The sequence below is a fragment of the Pteropus medius genome, unplaced genomic scaffold (genome assembly GCF_902729225.1).
Source record: "Pteropus medius unplaced genomic scaffold, Ma_sr-lr_union100, whole genome shotgun sequence".
Lineage (NCBI taxonomy): Eukaryota > Metazoa > Chordata > Mammalia > Chiroptera > Pteropodidae > Pteropus > Pteropus medius.
In genome coordinates, this window is record NW_024347790.1 from 7,780,392 (window position 1) to 7,797,194 (window position 16,803).

The window sequence follows — 16,803 nt, forward strand, 5'->3', positions numbered from 1 at the left end:
ACACAAGGTCAAAACCTTCCACCCCACCCTTCGGAACCAGGATAAGGTGTTGTCCAAATTAAACTACTTCGAAAGGTTCTGAAAAAGCCTGGAGGACTCCAGTTCTCATGCAGCTTGCCTTAAGTCATCTGAGATTCTAGTTTAATGAAATTAATGAACAACAAAAAAAACAAGAGTGTGCTTGATTTCAGATATGAACCAAGATTTTCTAGTTTTCCATGAATGTTGTAGACACTATGCTATTCACTTTTGGATTGAAAGAGAATAAACTTTAAATGCCTTAATTTATTAAAATGTGTTATAATGTTTAAGAAATAGGGCTTTCCAAGTATATATTGAAATGATCTATAGAGTAAACTCTATCCACAGTCTGAATGGGAGTTACTATTGTGTTACTAACTATTGGAATTACTAATTATGTCACCTTATCCTCTATATTTTTAAAAATACATTATGCTCTTCATCTACACAATATGATCCAAAATATAAGATAATCTTCTATAGAAATTTGATGTATATCTTAATGTAATTTCAGTCTTTCTCTTTAGTCAAAGACTTAATATTTTATTGCTTTAGCAAAAAATGAAAACTTTCTTTACCACGGGATCTTCATCTAATGGAAAGGTTTTATAAAAATTACCAAATAATAACAGCTATAAAATTTAATTCAATCAACATTTATCAAATACCTAATGTCTATCAGGCACTTTGCTAGGTATTAGGAATAAAAAAATAAGGGGGACGGAGGTTGTAGTACAGTAAGTTAGACAGCTTTTCCCTCAAAAATATAATTTGATAAATAAAATAAGAATAGAATGCTTATAGAATGAGAACGCATATGAAGAGTCAGTCATTGTAGGACAAATACTTAAAATATACTGGGCGGAGCTCCCATCTAAATAATTGTCCGTCTAGTTTGCTGTTGAACAGTTCTCCTTATATGTAACATGAATCCCTTAGTAACTGGGGAGACTATCGCAGTCACTTAACCACAAATGTCATGGCTGAACCTCTTTTGATAAGGGGCTTGGCTTTTATCAAAGAAACAGGAATAAAATATTTGCCCACCCTTGCTGCTTCTCTTGCAAGTGCTCCTTGCCTAAGGCTTCATATCTATCAGCTTCCTATTTCTCAAGAATATGCTGATATCTCTTAGGGGGGGGTTTATTTTTTTTGAGGCTTTCTAATGGGTCACTGCTCCTGACAGAAGGGCTCCAACCAGAGTCTCCAACTGAACAAATGGGGCTTGTGGATCATTTGTAAACAATAAAGGGTTTCTTTCATCTACAGCTATTTGGTACTAGGTCATTTTCTTGCTATGAAAATCCCTTTTTTTTGGTTGATATTTTTGTTGAGAGTTTTTGTTGATATTAATGTGTCCAGGAGTTTTGCAAAATTTTACACATTTAAGAAATTTTGCTGATTTAGCTTCTTCCTATTTTATAAAAACTTTAAAGGAGTCATTCCTTACTAATCGAACACAAACCAACAAATGAATTTTGTAAATACACATGATGTAAGGAAATGCACTATCGAATCAGAAATATTAGAATATAAAGTTTTGAAGAGCAATTTTTACTCTTTGTAAATAGTTTCGAGCAAATATTTGAGAAATTAACAGATAAATTATATATACGTTGTATATCAAACATATTAGTAACAACACTGGTTTTCCCAGCACCTGTTATTCTCAGTGAACTTGTGAAGAAAAAGCTAGAACAGATTCTTGGTTGGATTTGGTAGAAAGTTAGTTTAGGGATCTAAGATTCTTCTGAGAGTAGCAGCTGTTAACGATGCCCTATTTAATCGATCTCCCCACTGCTATATGATAAATGAATAATAACATATTCATTTATAATAATATATTATATTTATTATATAATAAATGAATGATTCATTTATAAAGACTATATCATCTATATCTATTTATCATCTATCATCTATCTATATCATCTATCTATATCTATCTATATCTATATCATCTATCTATCTATAATCTATGTATCTAATCTATCAATGTCTACTCACTCTCAAGGAATTTACAATCTAACCGAAGGAGGCTAACTATTAGCTATAACGTATAAGTCCTTATATAGTAAGTCTCATAACAGCAGTAGGAAGAAAGGGCTTCGTAATGCATAAGAGAAAGGAATTAATTCCAATTTGGGCATCCTGAAAGCTTATGATGAAAATCTCATTTGATCTGGCAGTGAAAAGACAGGAGGATTGGAGAGAAGTTTGTTCTAGGAACAAATAAAAGTAGAATGGAGGAGAAAGGTAGGAGTCTTGCTGGAAGGAGAAAGATTAGATAACTTTCTAACATCTCCATTCTTCTCACCAATTCCTAAGGCCTGTAGTTCATAAAGCATGATATTTTGTGCCAATCATAAGCAAAAAATTAACTAAATATTTGTCACCATAAAAGGATTTATTTAGGGAAAAGAAAGAACTGCACCCAGTACACGCGGAAACGGTGAGCCATGTGCAAGTTCTCTCCGGACCAAGATGGAGGAAGGACTTTATAAAGGGAAAGAAGAAGTTAAGAGGAGGGACTGTTAACAACCACACACCCAAGTTGTAAACAGAGCTCTTCCTGTATGACTCCCCCTATATTATAGGGTGCGAGAGTTCCTCCTAGAGGCCCAAAGACAGTTCCCATCTAGATTAAGATCTCTGTCATAAATTTTAACATTTGTTAAATTGTCATTCTGTAGGCTCAGGGGACCGTAGAACTTAGAAATTTACCAGGCCCTTACACTTCTAAATTGTTAAGAGTTTGTGAAATTGTCATGTAGCATTGCTGTATGGTTTTCAACTTTTCATGCACACAGGAACCATGGAGTCACTTAAGATACTTCAGATTTGCTGAGTCAGAATTTCCGGGAGAAGGCCTGGGATCTGCATTTTAACTCTATCTTTGGTGGTTCTGTTCGAAGTGGCTCCAAAACCCACTTTAGGAAACACAGTCTCTTTAGGATCCAACCAATTAAGCTCTACCTTGACAAAGAGGAGGTTACTGGCTTGAGATGAGAAAAATGCCTGAAAGAGAAATCCTCTTCTCCTTCCTAATAGGTTTTGATTAGTGGATGAAAGGAGAATATGAAGCCAATTAGTAAAAATGCTTTTCCTCTTTCCAGTTCCTCAGACTCTATAAAAGACAAGGCTTCCTAATAAGAGCTGTTTCAGCTTGTTATTCATCTTTTGTTTTCTTAGCGAGCACTGGCTTATTAATTAGAAACCAGTGCCTTTTCTCAATGGACGCAATAAATGCCTTCATGTATCGGTACAGTAGGTGGTTTATCTCAGCCCACGGTCCCAGGGTCCTGTTATAGAAAATCCAAATTAACAGGGGAAGGGGGAGTGGAAGAATGGTGGGTGGGAAGGGAGGAGGAAATGTGGGACGTGGAGGGAGAGTCCCGTCTTGTCAGGACTCTGTACTTTCTTGGTTTTACATTGATAATTATCAGCGACAGTTACTACTTTTACCATTTCATAGAAGAGATCATTGCCACACTATAAATAAACCTGTTTCTATAATTTAGATTTCATTATCTCTTAGAGTAACAACATTCATGGTTTTTAGGTTAAAAAAAGAACATATGACTTCTTCAATTTATCGATATTTGATAGGGAATTTATACAAAATTAAATTGGACAACTGCATAGGTGGTAATAAAAATATTCTTTTTATTTAATGCCAAATGATATTTAATACAATCGTATTACAGATTCAAATTATTGTATTTAATATAAATTCCCACCATCTGTGAATTTCAGGACATAAAAGGAATCAATATACTTTCCAGGTATAAATCTCTTTCTTCCTCTTTCTTTGTTCCTGTTTCTCTCTCTCCCCATCCCTTCCTCTTTCTCAACAAATACTCAGCAAAGCAGTGGAATATATTGCCATCCTTTTCAGTAGGTCTTGATTTTCCATCTTGATAAAAATCAACAGGCTAGAGGATATTATTAGTTAATACAAATGACAGCTTTTTATTTACCCTAAATGATTAGGTTTTTCTAATCCCCACAATAAATCCCCAATAAATGTTTCAACATAGCATTGTTTATTTGGCCTGATTTTAAAAGTAGTATATATTCATTTTTAAAAATTAGAAAGTTCAGAGAAGTATAAAAATAAGACAGATGCCACCATGAATCTCACTACCTAGAGACTACAGTTAACAATTTAGTACATTTCTTTTTAATCTTTTTTTATTAATATACATAAAATTATGTAAATTTGGGATCATAAAATATACACAATTATGTTTCCTTTTTACTATTTTTACATATAATGCCAAAAGCATATTACCAAACTATTAAATTCTTTTAAAATGAAATGCTAAAATGGCTTTCCAGTTTCCCATTATATGGAGCTACCGTAATTTAAGTAACGCTTCCCCTTTTGTTGGACTTCTCAGTAGCTTTCGCATGTTTTCTAACAAAAAAAAATAGGATGCAAATTATCTCCTCAGTTGATCTCAGAGCCCATTGTAGAGAAGGAATTTTCTTTGTGCAGGAGACTGCCATGATGATCGGCTTCTGCTCATCAAAGAACTTGACAACCATGGATATCAAATCCAATTATAAGTTGTTTGTATTGCTGGGATTTAAAACAACTTCCTCCGCCCCAACCCAACAGCATAAACGGCTCTGTGTGAGAGGTTTGTGGGAGGATCAAGGCAAGCGCTTGAGTTGGGGGTGCTGTGGCATCGAGAGAGAAAAAAAAGCTATAGTGAGTCATGAATGAGATCAAGTATCCAGAGGTGAACAGAAGTGACAGCGAGAATGTAAGTGCCCAAGAATTTGCAGAAATATCAGAGGAGGGCACTGTGCTTCCCTAAGGACATAGCACTAAAGGCTCGATTCAATTTTATTTTCATTTGAAAAGGTCAAGATGACCTCAGCAGACATCTATGAAATAAATAACACTGATAGAATAAGCACACAGTTAGGTTTTATTTTTTGATTCATTGGGGAGTCTTTGACTTCTAATAGAGGATATTTTAAGAGACGCGCATGTATCTGTTAGCTAGTTTCATGCTTTCAGCTAAGAAAAATACTTTTGTTTCATTTTTTAATTTGGCTTTAAAAGACTATGTTTACTTAGCCCTTTATCCCCAATAGTGACAGGGAAGTCATATATTGTGATAAGTCAGGTTCCCCAGGAAACAAGTGAAGATTCGCCTGCAAGAAGTATGCTAAAAAAGCACAGTCAGAAACAGTGTCTCTAAGGGTGTGAGGAATGTAGGACTGGGCTGAGGGAGAAGCTGAACTGCAATGTACTTGCAATTAAGCCTCAGCCTAAACTACATGGAGCTCTGAGACTAGAACGGCTCTTCTAGAACATTCCAAATTGAGGTGTGAGGGATGTGGGAAAAGGTTGGCAGTTGGACAGCCATTTATACCACTGCATTGGCCAGTCATGAATGCGGGCTGCCCCTGGGGTCATGTCGTCATGTCCTAGGGGCCAGGAAGCTTCTTCAGCCTTCAGCAGCCAACGCTCCGTGCAGTTGGGTGATACTGTCTCAGTTCTGAAGAATAGACCTGGGTGATGCCTACTGCACTTACTGCACATAACTTCTTACTTTTCTACTAGCATTTTAAATTAAAAATTAAAAATATCTGGACTTCTCTCTCTCATTTTCATGTCAATAATTACATTATATTTTTAAAGGAAAGAATTATTGACTTGCTTCTGGGTCAGATGAAAAATTTAGCAGGATTCCATTTCTTCACTTCTCAGTTTTGGTTGATATAATCTGGCATTTTATATGGACTTAATTAACAACATCATGCTGTTACGTTTCTGCAATGTTTATCTTGGCTTTAAAAATTATTTTGGCCATCAGTATTCATTTTGTAACCACCGTCAAATCTTTACAGATTGAACTGTTTAAACTTGTAAAAGCTAAATGTTGATTTTCTTTACTGCCTTGATGTAAATGAACAAATGGACACAAGACCCAGAACTGAGGACAATTATAACTGATTTGCTGTGAACCTCAAAGCCTATATTCCCTCACTGACAGCCATACTGCAACATGAATATTTTAAAAATCTGATTGTGGAAGGCTGCAAGCTGGCCTGACTTTTTTCCCACTTTGGTCTCTGGAAAGTGACTTGAACTCCTAACTTATTTTTAGTTAAAAACAGTAACAGATTCAAGTTCTCCCATCTGTGAGAGCAAAGGCAGCAAAAGGCAAGGGACTGGAATCATATTTAATTGATCCATCCACCCGATGCAGTTTCTGTATTTAACTCTTCTACCAACTTGGTCATCATGAACTTGGGGACAGCATCTTGTTTCCTAGGACTTCATCAGAAATAGGCCACAGCATGATTACCAGCACAGGATGTGCAAGATTGTGAGTCTAAGGAGATGAGATGGCCTCCAGAATCCACAGACGAAAACCAAGTTCATAACCTCTCATTACCTCTTGTAGGATAGCAGCCTTTTCACAAATTGCTGAATCTATTACCACATCCATTCCGCCATTCATTCATGCGAAGAGTGTTGGGAAGAGAAGCGGGGTACTAGAGGGGATTAGAAATCTGATTCAGAGCATGAACGTTCTTGTGTGGATGGCCAACTAAGGAGTCTGCGTGCTACCCTCTGAAAACGGGGTCCCTTCACAATACTTGTATTATTAGAGATGTTTATTGGAAACGGGACTCCAGTAGAGGTTAAGACGGCACATAGCTTAATAGGCACATCAGTAGTAACTTCTAATTTATTTTAATGTGGAAGTTTTAGCGACTTGACTGTAAATTAAAGGGAATTTGGATGAAAGTGTTGTGGACCTGTATTGGGCAATGTGGTGGCATCATTTTCCAGGTTTGGGGAACATTGGCATGACCTCGTAGGTCTAGGATGTATCATTGCAGGCTAACTTAGGTACGTTTCGAAGCAATGATGAGAGCCTGTACTCATGAAAATGAGATGTTAGGTCAGCACTGAGGCCTTTTTGAATCCTTGTAGCCTATTAAGGTTTAAATTTCTCAGACTTCCATCTTGCAGAGACATTAACTTTAATTTGGCTCTGTTTTATTCAATTGTATGTGGGCACTGTTCATATCTATGAATGTTCATTTTATATTAAATGTTTAAAGTTAGTATTTGATGCCATTTATTCTTTACTCTCTAATTAGATAGGAAGTAATAAAAATTTCCACATTTTTTTCCCCCGAAACCCATCTGCTTTATTCATCAAGTGGTTCTTTTACTGACTAGAAGTCCACAAATAGACAGTTCTTTAGAACTGATGACAAGAAGTGTAATACCATGCAGACTTTTTTGTCTGTCCTCAGACTGCCCTTTTGTATTTCCATGTAAATCTCATCGCATAAAGATTGAAGTAATTAATTAGTCAATTTGTAAGTAATTCCTTCCGACAAGCTAACCACTTTCCTTTAGTAAAAGTGTAAAATGAGCAATTTAGGGGCACATATTGAATCCTCTAATTAAATTAAACATAAAACCAAGGACTTTCAGGGATCATGTTTCTTTCGTAAAGCAAATAGACATTTTATAATTAATAACTGCATTGCAGTCAGTCATTTAATTGTAAATAGTGACCAATTTTAAGAGTATATTCATAAAATAACATTCAGTATCAAATGTACTGGAATGCTAGTGCCTGAACATGTCTACCACTAGATTTTCAGATGACAATTTCTCCATGGATATTATTAACAAGGAAGTATTTCTGGAGTTATGAGACTTCTCCCGTATCTTTCTAAACCTTGGAAGAGAGATTATACTGATAAATGTATTATGCATACTAACAGCCTGGGCTATATTGGTGGTGTGACAAGAATTTCACTTGCTCCTTCAGAAAGATATCATCACTCAAGGGGATAATTCTTGCAACCTGTCCTCACTGCAGAGGAAGCATAACCTGGTCTTGGTAACACAGTCAAATAGATCCTACGGGATGGGACTTGAAGGCCACCGCAAGGCTTTCTGCGCCTGGAGGCAGCATTCTTAGCGGCTTCCTATGGAATTGTCGCCCTTTTTATTTTGCCTGATGCACCTTTATGTTCCTTGAAAAAAATGGCGAATGGTTAAATCTGCAAATGAGTGTTGAATATAAGTGTCTAAACATCAGGATAGAAGTTTGAGTTGATGACACATATTTCAGAGTAAAGATATTCCCAAGGAAAGTGGGTCAGATGCAAGGAGACGTTAAGGTGGTGGCCTGAGGGATACTATGTGTTTAAGTTATGGGGGAGAATAAGAGTGCTTGAAGGAAGCCACGCATAGCTGAGCAGAGGGAGACCACAGAGAGGAGAGTGGTCACAGCAATTAAGGGAGGAGAGATGCTGCTGCTTCGGGGTTTGAAGTCCCAAGTCGGGGAGAGTGGGAGTGGAGAGAAGAAGGAGGAGGAATAAACAGGTGTGAGCAGGTGGGCAGAGCAAGACAAATATGCTTAGGTCTGGGTCTGAGTCACCTCCACAAGGGGCATCTCTTCCTTTCCTGGAGGACAGAGTGGAAGGCTCTCGCTTATATATAGGGACCAAGATATATCTCATCTTGAAGCATCAGAGACAACCTTCTTAGGAGCTATGACAGGTCTTATGCTACATGTGAGGTTAAAATAGGAATAACTCAGACTACCAAGCCAAGTTTTGAATGAGAGAAACAACTAATCAGAGGAACAGTAGTGAGGACAATGTGTACCAGAACTGGAGCTGAGGATCCCCGGTTCGGACAGTAACAGGCGCCACCCTGGACAATGCAGCTACTATAACTGCCCAGCACCAGTGTGGCTGAGCTCCAGTCCCCAGTGCAGCCCTTTTCACCCTGGGAGGTCTCTGGTAGGAAGCAAAGTCTGGTAAGAAGGGAGAAGTAGAAGATTAAATGCAAATCAGTGAGAAAAAAAAAAAGAGAAGAAAAACCCAAAGTTGTGAATTGAAAACCAAACTATTTCCATTTTTACAGTAAGTAGAATAATACTATATAAGGGAAATCTGCAATAAAACTGCCAAACAAGCAGAATATTTAGATTTTTTTTAAATCTAAGAGGAATATGTGTGGTAACAAAGGATTTATTTATTACACGCTACATCTATATTCTAAGAGCTGATTTTAAAGAAAAGTATCCCCTTCCAAAAATTGTTATGAATTAGATGGTAAATTTATATTTATATAGGTTTACACAAAAAATAATACTAGTCATGCATTCATTTGTTCCTTTAACAAATATTTCGTGATCGTCTACTTTGCTCTTGGCACTGTGTGGTACACTAGGCATAACAACGGTGAGCCAGGCCAACTGTGGTCTCTCTGCTCACACAGCTTCCCCCGGCTAGGAGAGAAAGACATTAGTCAAACAATCATACCAATAATTGTAAAATTGACATCATACTAGAGGATATTTTATAGTAGGGAAACTTGACTTAGAGCCATGAGAAAAGTCCTGACTAAAGAACTGACAATTCCAAATAAAGGAAACAGGATGAGCGAAGGCCCTGTGACATGAAGAAGCATGATCTAAAAGGCCACCATGGACGCCTGTCTGAAGTAGCGAGATAAAGAATTTTCTTCTTAGAGCAATGGAAGCTGTTGAAGGGTTTGAAGCAGTGTCTTTTGCTGAGAAAGGGAAGTAGACGAGGACCATGGATTGGTGGATGGCAGGATCAAAAATTTAATTCTGGAACTGAGATATCCACCTGGAGATAAATTGGCAGGTGGATAAATGGGTCTGGGGTGTTTGGTCTAGAGATATGCATTCGTAAGTCACTTGTGTAAGTTTGTGATTGATAAGAATGCGTAGAAAGAGAACATAGAGTAAAAATCAAAAGAGAGAGAGAGAGCCTGGCACTCTGTGTTGAGTATTTAATGGCCATGTGTAGGAGTGCCGGAAGGAGAGGAGACAGCCAGAGAGGTCAGGTGAAGACAAGAAAAGTCTTGCGTCGCCCAAGCTCAGCAAAGAGCGTGTTTCAAACAAGGAGTGTGTGATCAACAGTGTTAGATACTGCTGTGCAGTGGAGTGAAATAAGGGCTGTGAAGTGCCCATCGAATCCAGGGACATATGAAGGTCATGGTGACTCTAGCAAGACCAGTTTTAATAAAGAACTGAATGGAAACCAGAATGAGAAATTGGGAAGTATGTGGAATGTGGGGGGAGGAAAAAAAGGGAGACAGTGAAGATAGAAAACTCAAGTGCTTTAACTGCAATGAGAAAGAGAAGTGGTTGAGTGGGCGTAAGAGGCTGAGCACGCAGGCGGTCCTTAGGTATGCAGGAAAGGATTCAGAAGAGGAGATTCTACTTGAGAGCGAAGAGTTTCTAGAGAGTATAAGGCTCCTAGGAGGTGGGTGGGGAGAAGGATGGTTATGAATGTTTGGTATCCAGACAGTGAAAGAGTCCTCATGTTACAGCTTCAGTTTTCTTCACTTTATAGCAGGCAACTTTTCTCCCGAGACTGGGGGAGGGCCAAATGTGTTGGCTTATGTATGTGATGTGAGGGCAGCTGCCAGCAATGGAGGGGAGAAGCTTTGAGATAGTTTTTGTGGAAAGGAGAGTGAACGAATCAGAGAAATGTGAGAGGATCTATCTGAGATTAGCTTTTATGCATTTGCAGTAAAACCAATTCGCTCTGTCCTGTCACTTGGTGCAGATGGGTTCAGCTGCTGGGGTCTGGATACAGACGGCTGGGATCATCAGGGGTGAGATTTTTCCTGACGGGAAACAAAAAAGCTGAAAGGCCAAGGCAGTACAGGGTATTGGTGAAAGTGTTATACGATTGCCGAACCATAGGCTCTGCTAGATGAGAAGGGAAGTCAAGACAAGAGAAGGTCAGAGCCCCGAGGCTGAAGCTAGAGCGACTGGGCAGACTGACCGGAAGTCCGTGAGCCTGAAGAATGGTGGCGGTGGGAGGAGCTGAGCAAGCTGCGGGGCGGAGCAGGCGTGTGCAGGGGACATTTGCATCAGCGATTCTGAAGGTGGAGGCGGTGTGGATGATGGCAAGACCCAATGCACGTGCACTGGAGTAAGATGACTCGGAGTAGAGGGAACGAATGGACATGAGAACGTGAGGAATGAAGGGTCATTTCGTCACATGGATTGTCGCTCGTGCGTCGAAGCTAGTGGGGATAAGGCAGGGCTTGTAGGCCAGATGCTAAGACTTTGATAAATGACAGGGTTGTGAGTCGCCTGAAATCTGATAGAAGACAATGACAAGAAGGGGAGCCGAAAACCATGAAGCTCAAAAAAAATGTGGGATTTTATTTGCAAGAGGAAACAATAGTAGTGCATGGAAGTAGAAGAAAGAGGTGAGGTGGACCACAGCCCTACCTCCTGGTACTAAAGTATGTGGGAGGGGAGGGGGAAAATATGAGGGCGATGGTGAGAAGTGGGAGTGGGAGATGGGGAGTAGGTTTCATTTGCGACAAGGTGACGGAATGAAGGTCAGGGAAAGCTGACTTGGGAGACTCTCTGATGACAGAGAGGAAGGGACTGGGAGGCAGCTGAGAGGCAGGGCACTAGATCAGGGCCTAGAAGTACAGAGTGTTGTTGTTACCACAAGCTACAGTCCAGGAAGAGGAAAAATGCCTTAAAAATTATAAGAAGAAGAAACTATTAACTACTAATCTCTACAAATGTTAAATGAATTCAAACCAAGAAGAGCTGGATCTCCCTTCCCCCCAGTAGGTCTCTCCTCACCCTCAAGCAAAGGGGACTTTCAATTTGGAGAAGAATTTGTCCAAACTACGGATTAAACCCCATTTGAGACAATTCTCTTAACATTCGAGGTCTTAATTTTTAATCATGGTTGAATTTAGGGAAAAGCAGTTCCCCAAGTTCTGGTTGTCCTTCTAACTATGAAACTCAGGAATGGACACAGTCCTCCAGGAAGAGTTTGGCTAATATTAAGTATAAAGGGAGGATGATCTCACTGTTTTTCCAGGCACTTGTTTGTCCATCCTAACATGGTGCAATTCTCTACAAGCTGGTGTTACTACTGGCTCCAGCTTACCTATTTTCATTGATGACTCCTATTTAGACTTTGCTGCCAGTCACGTCTCAACTTCATTTCCTTCTACCCTGCATTTATCTTCAGCGAACTTTAAAAAGCATTCTGACCACTTCTTTAATTCAGTAAGGTTATTTTAAAATTTGCTCTCCACTGGCAGGCTGATACTGGCCTTCCCACTCTTACAGTGAGGACATGATTAATGTTCTTCGAGTTTCCTTTTTGCCAACACTGTTCTAGAGCATCTGTTTGCAAACATTTTCAGCCCACATTGGTATCTGCTATCCTGTGCTTCTTCTCTGTGCAAAGGGCACTTTCTCTGTAGGTCGTGACTTCATCCTCTTCCTTTGGGCCTTTTTCTGTGCTCAGAGAATTAAATTTGTAGTGTTTCAAACCTCAGGTTAAACTTCTGTAGACGTTTATGTCAAAGAGGGCTATTTCTAAGTTAATATGCGCAGACAACAAACACTTAATTTTTTAGATTCAAAATCAGCACCTTGATTAGTTTTTTAAAAGTTATTGTATGTATTGTATATCTCAAGGCCTGTTTTGTACCCCAGAATGTGTGAGCCTCTGAGATATATCTGGTTTGAATTTTTAACCCAACCATTGCACAAAACAAGGGCATCATCAAGCATTGACTGGAAAAAAGGGTGAATGTAAAGAAAGAATGCTGGAGAAAACACACCTTGGTATGCGCAAATTATCCCTCAGGAAGGGCTAATCTCTTCCGTGTCTGAGTTATAATGGATGACACTGTATCTCTCTTCTTTTCCTCTCATCCTAATTCCTTTCTGTTTTCACAGACATTTGTCTCTAAATCTTGTTTCCCCTCTGAAACTGTAGGATTGCTGAGAAAAGGGATGGTGACTATTTATCTCTATTTTAGTCACAAGATCTTACGTAATGTCTTACAAAGTCAGTGCTCAGTGAATATCTGTTTACTGAGTGAACAATTAAAGGACACAATTTAGGAGAGTTCAGTCCCAAGTTGGATTTTTTTGGCAAAGTAATTTAACTTTAATTAAACTACTTTCTGAATGGAAATTTTAACTAATTGATTTAAATAGTAAAAAGAATAAAAAGAAATCAATTTGAAATCTGGAGATGAAGATGTTTTTGTAGTAAAGGGGAACCCTCGTGGATTTTCTTTAAAAAGAACTCATGTCAGTTTTCATAAGCCGATGTAAGAGGAAGTCATGTATTCACCTGACCCTCTGAAATCTGGACAGAGTGTTTGAAAGTGTCAGCTCCAATAGTTCCCTATAACAGCAAATCAGTGAGAACCATATGCCTGGATCCTATTAGCTCCAAACAATCTGATTATGAGCAGAAAGAGCATATGTGAGCAAGTATTTCTGGATAAAGCATACGTTAAAAATAAACAAGACATTTTAGGAAAACTTAGATTTAATTAAACATGTAAATCGAATACATTGTTATACTGTCACTACAGAGTTATCTAGACCAAGCTAAGAAAGCTATTTTTTTGTGATAATGATTATTGCAGGTACTATTAATTTCTGTTAATAATAACCCTTTATTTATTTATGTCAGGCAGTCTAATGCACCAGTCCAAAATGATGCACCAGCATTATAAGACTATAACAGCTTGGCATTTTCTCTACAGAATTTATAAAAAGTCTTCGCTAATGTAAAATGAATCTTCAACATTTTGATGAGGAAAATATGGCAACACATAAAAATAGTCATGTTCAACTACCTATTCTAACGTAGTTTTGCTATATTAACTAAAGGTCAACTCCTGAGTTGATGTTTCGCAGGTTATGTGGAATGTAGACTAAAGGAAGAACAAATAAAGATGCTGTGAGCCACGGCCTTCGGCAGCATCTCTTGGGAGGACTCAGTCTTGAGCTTCACCAAGACCTGGAGGAAAGCAATAGCCTGAGCCTGGTGCATCTGGAATAATTTCTGTAGTTGCAAACGCCTACAGGTCTAGAGAGGAAATTGGAAACTGGGATGCCTACCGAGTCGCACCCTACCCTGTGAAGAGTTGGGCTGGCCTAAAGAACATCAGCACTAACAAACAAAATACAAACCCTCTCCAAACACTAAATACAGCTACTTATTGTTTATTGAAATTTCGCTCTGTGTTAGGAATTATGCTAAATGATTTACACATAACATCTCGTTTAATTCCTCACCGCTACCTTATGGAAGGGCACTATTATCCTCGTTTCACAGATGAAGAAATGCAAGATTGCTGAGGATGAAATGACTTGTTCTAAATCACCCAATGGGAATGCAGTGGCGGTGGTGTTCCAAACCAGAGCTACCTGATTTGCAAGCCCGACCCCCAACCCCGACTGTGCTCTACTGCCATTCCATGGAAGAGTGGGCCCACACTTTGATCTTTTGGCTCTGACGTGAGCCCTGACTTGAACCCCAAACTGCTTTGCAGAAAACTTGAGACCCTGTCCAGTTCTATCCAGTCCCTTCTACCTTTTCCTCAAAGGCGCTTAATGGAAGAGTTGTTCTGCAAGATGATAGGCAGAGAAATAGGTTCAGGAGCAAAAAAAGTGGGGTGGGGTGGGCAAGGGGCAGGTAATGATGCAAAGGAAAATTCCTACTTGGAAATTCACATAATACAGTATCATCCTAAAGGCTGAGGGAAGTCTTGTGTTAAAGAAACACTAACTCAGAACATTTCCTTAGAGTCTCCTCTCAAGAATGACTCTCTTTTTGGACTTTTGCTGTTATATCCCAATAGTTCTTGTGCTTGTATCTTTTTTGATATTACACTGTTTGAATCAAACTCAATTTTGCTGAATCCTTTTGGACAAAGGCCCATTCTCTCTAAAGAGATTAATTCCCAGCCCCAAACTGGTCCAAATCCCATGGAACTTCTCCCTCCCTGAGACCTCATGTTGTTGAAGTCTCAATAACAGTGAGAATACATCCATCTAAATTACAACAAAGATAGATGTCGAGGTAAGAGAGAATATAGGGAAAAGATGATAAGGACAAAAGAAAACAGAATGAAAAAGAAGAGAACAGGGTACTCCATTTTCTTGTTTGTAAGCTCAACAACCTCTTCCTTAGTGACATACGGTAATGAATAGAAGGTATTTACAAACTTTCCTACTGTTGAATGATTCCATAAAGACTTCACAAACTACGTTTTTGCAAACAGAACTGCAAATTCAAAGTGAGAACATTTCTTCTGAAATAGGGATGTCATTCAATGAAGCACGTTCTATCATTCTGTTATGTGGGGCACTGACTTTTGGTAGAATCACCTCATTTATTCATTCCACAAATATTTATCGGCACCTACTAAATACTGGGCTTTTTTTTTTTTTTCTCTGTACTTAAACCAATAGATTTAATAAATATCGTGTTTTGGAAAGTGATAAGTGCTATGGAAAAATAAAATAGAAAAGCTGAACAGAGGAGACCAGATGGGTGAGATCAGAGAAAGTGAAATGCGAGGAAATTTTTATAGCCGCACTTTCTTCTTTATTTCTTTCATCTTCTTTTCTTTCTCTTGTTTTTTTTTCTTCCTTGCTTCCTTGATTTTTGTTAGCCATCATTAATAGTGTGTTTTTAAAACATAGATGTTCAAGTTATTTCAAAAAGTATAAATCATAAAGGCAAAGTGATCTGAAATCTTACCATACATATAATTTTGGTGAAAATTCCACTGTATATCTCCATGGTAGGAACACATACACTTGCAATTTTTCAAAATATGACACGAGGCTCTACACGCTATTCTATAAACTGATGTTCCATTAAATAGTATTTTATGCCATTCCTTGGCCTTTATAAAACCATATTCTTATACATATTCCATCGCATTAAAAAAAATCAAAATATTAAAAAAATAAATACATTAAAAAATCTCCCTCCAATTTTTTGCTTGTCCATCTTTTCCTCCTTCATATTCGAAGCAAGACAGTTTCTCATGTATCCTTCCAGTAATACTTTATGTACATACAGCAAATCTAGTTTTATATTCCCCTCTCTTTCTTTCACAAAAAGTTATACACTTTACACTGTTTCACACTCTGCTTTTTCACTTACCGCTAGGGCAATCTTTCCCATATTAGCACAGAGGGGTCCTTTTCCACTTGGGGCATGTGTTGTGTGGATGTACTATGGTTTATTTAACTGTTCCACTATTGACGGTTATTTGAGCTTAATCAGTTTTAAACACAAGATGACATAAACTCGAAATAGAATATGTCTGAAACAAAATTTAAGCGATGATATTGAATTTTTTTCCTTGAAATAGTAATTGAAGTCAATGGGAAAATGTTGCACAAAACTTCGGAAGTTATCTTGCTGCTTTAATATTGAGGGTCCCTGGGTGAATGTTTAGGAATGAGAAGATTTCACGTTCATTTCTCATATTTTAAGGAGCAAAAATTTGTAATAAAACATTGAAAATAATACTTCCCAGGTTTATTCTGATTTTAAATATTTTGTAAATGTTTATATATATAATATACACATATATAGTAGTACTAACGGTGAAATGAATGAGAAATTCTATGTCAAATGCTTCTATTGCAAATTTCTTCATCAACTTCATTTCTTCGAAGGATATTTATTTTTTTATTTTAATGTTTTTAGGCAAGGCAATCTTTGGTTGACCTCACAGATTGCAAGGACTTTGTCAGCTTACAATCCCTTATTTTTTATTTTTATTATTTTTTATTTTTTATGCCTACAGCACCTGGTCTTCCTAGGTGGTTTCCCATCCGAGTACTAACCAAGCCTGACCCTGCTTAGCTTCCGAGATCAGACGAGATCGGGCTTGTTCAGGGTGGCATGACTGTAGACTCTTCAAAGGAT

General features: G+C 38.1%; 1 pseudogene; it reads right to left on the reverse strand.

Annotated features, from left to right (window-relative positions):
- Positions 1-16,672: 16,672 nt before the first annotated feature.
- LOC120614763 (uncharacterized) lies at positions 16,673-16,791 on the reverse strand (annotated as a pseudogene).
- Positions 16,792-16,803: the final 12 nt, after the last annotated feature.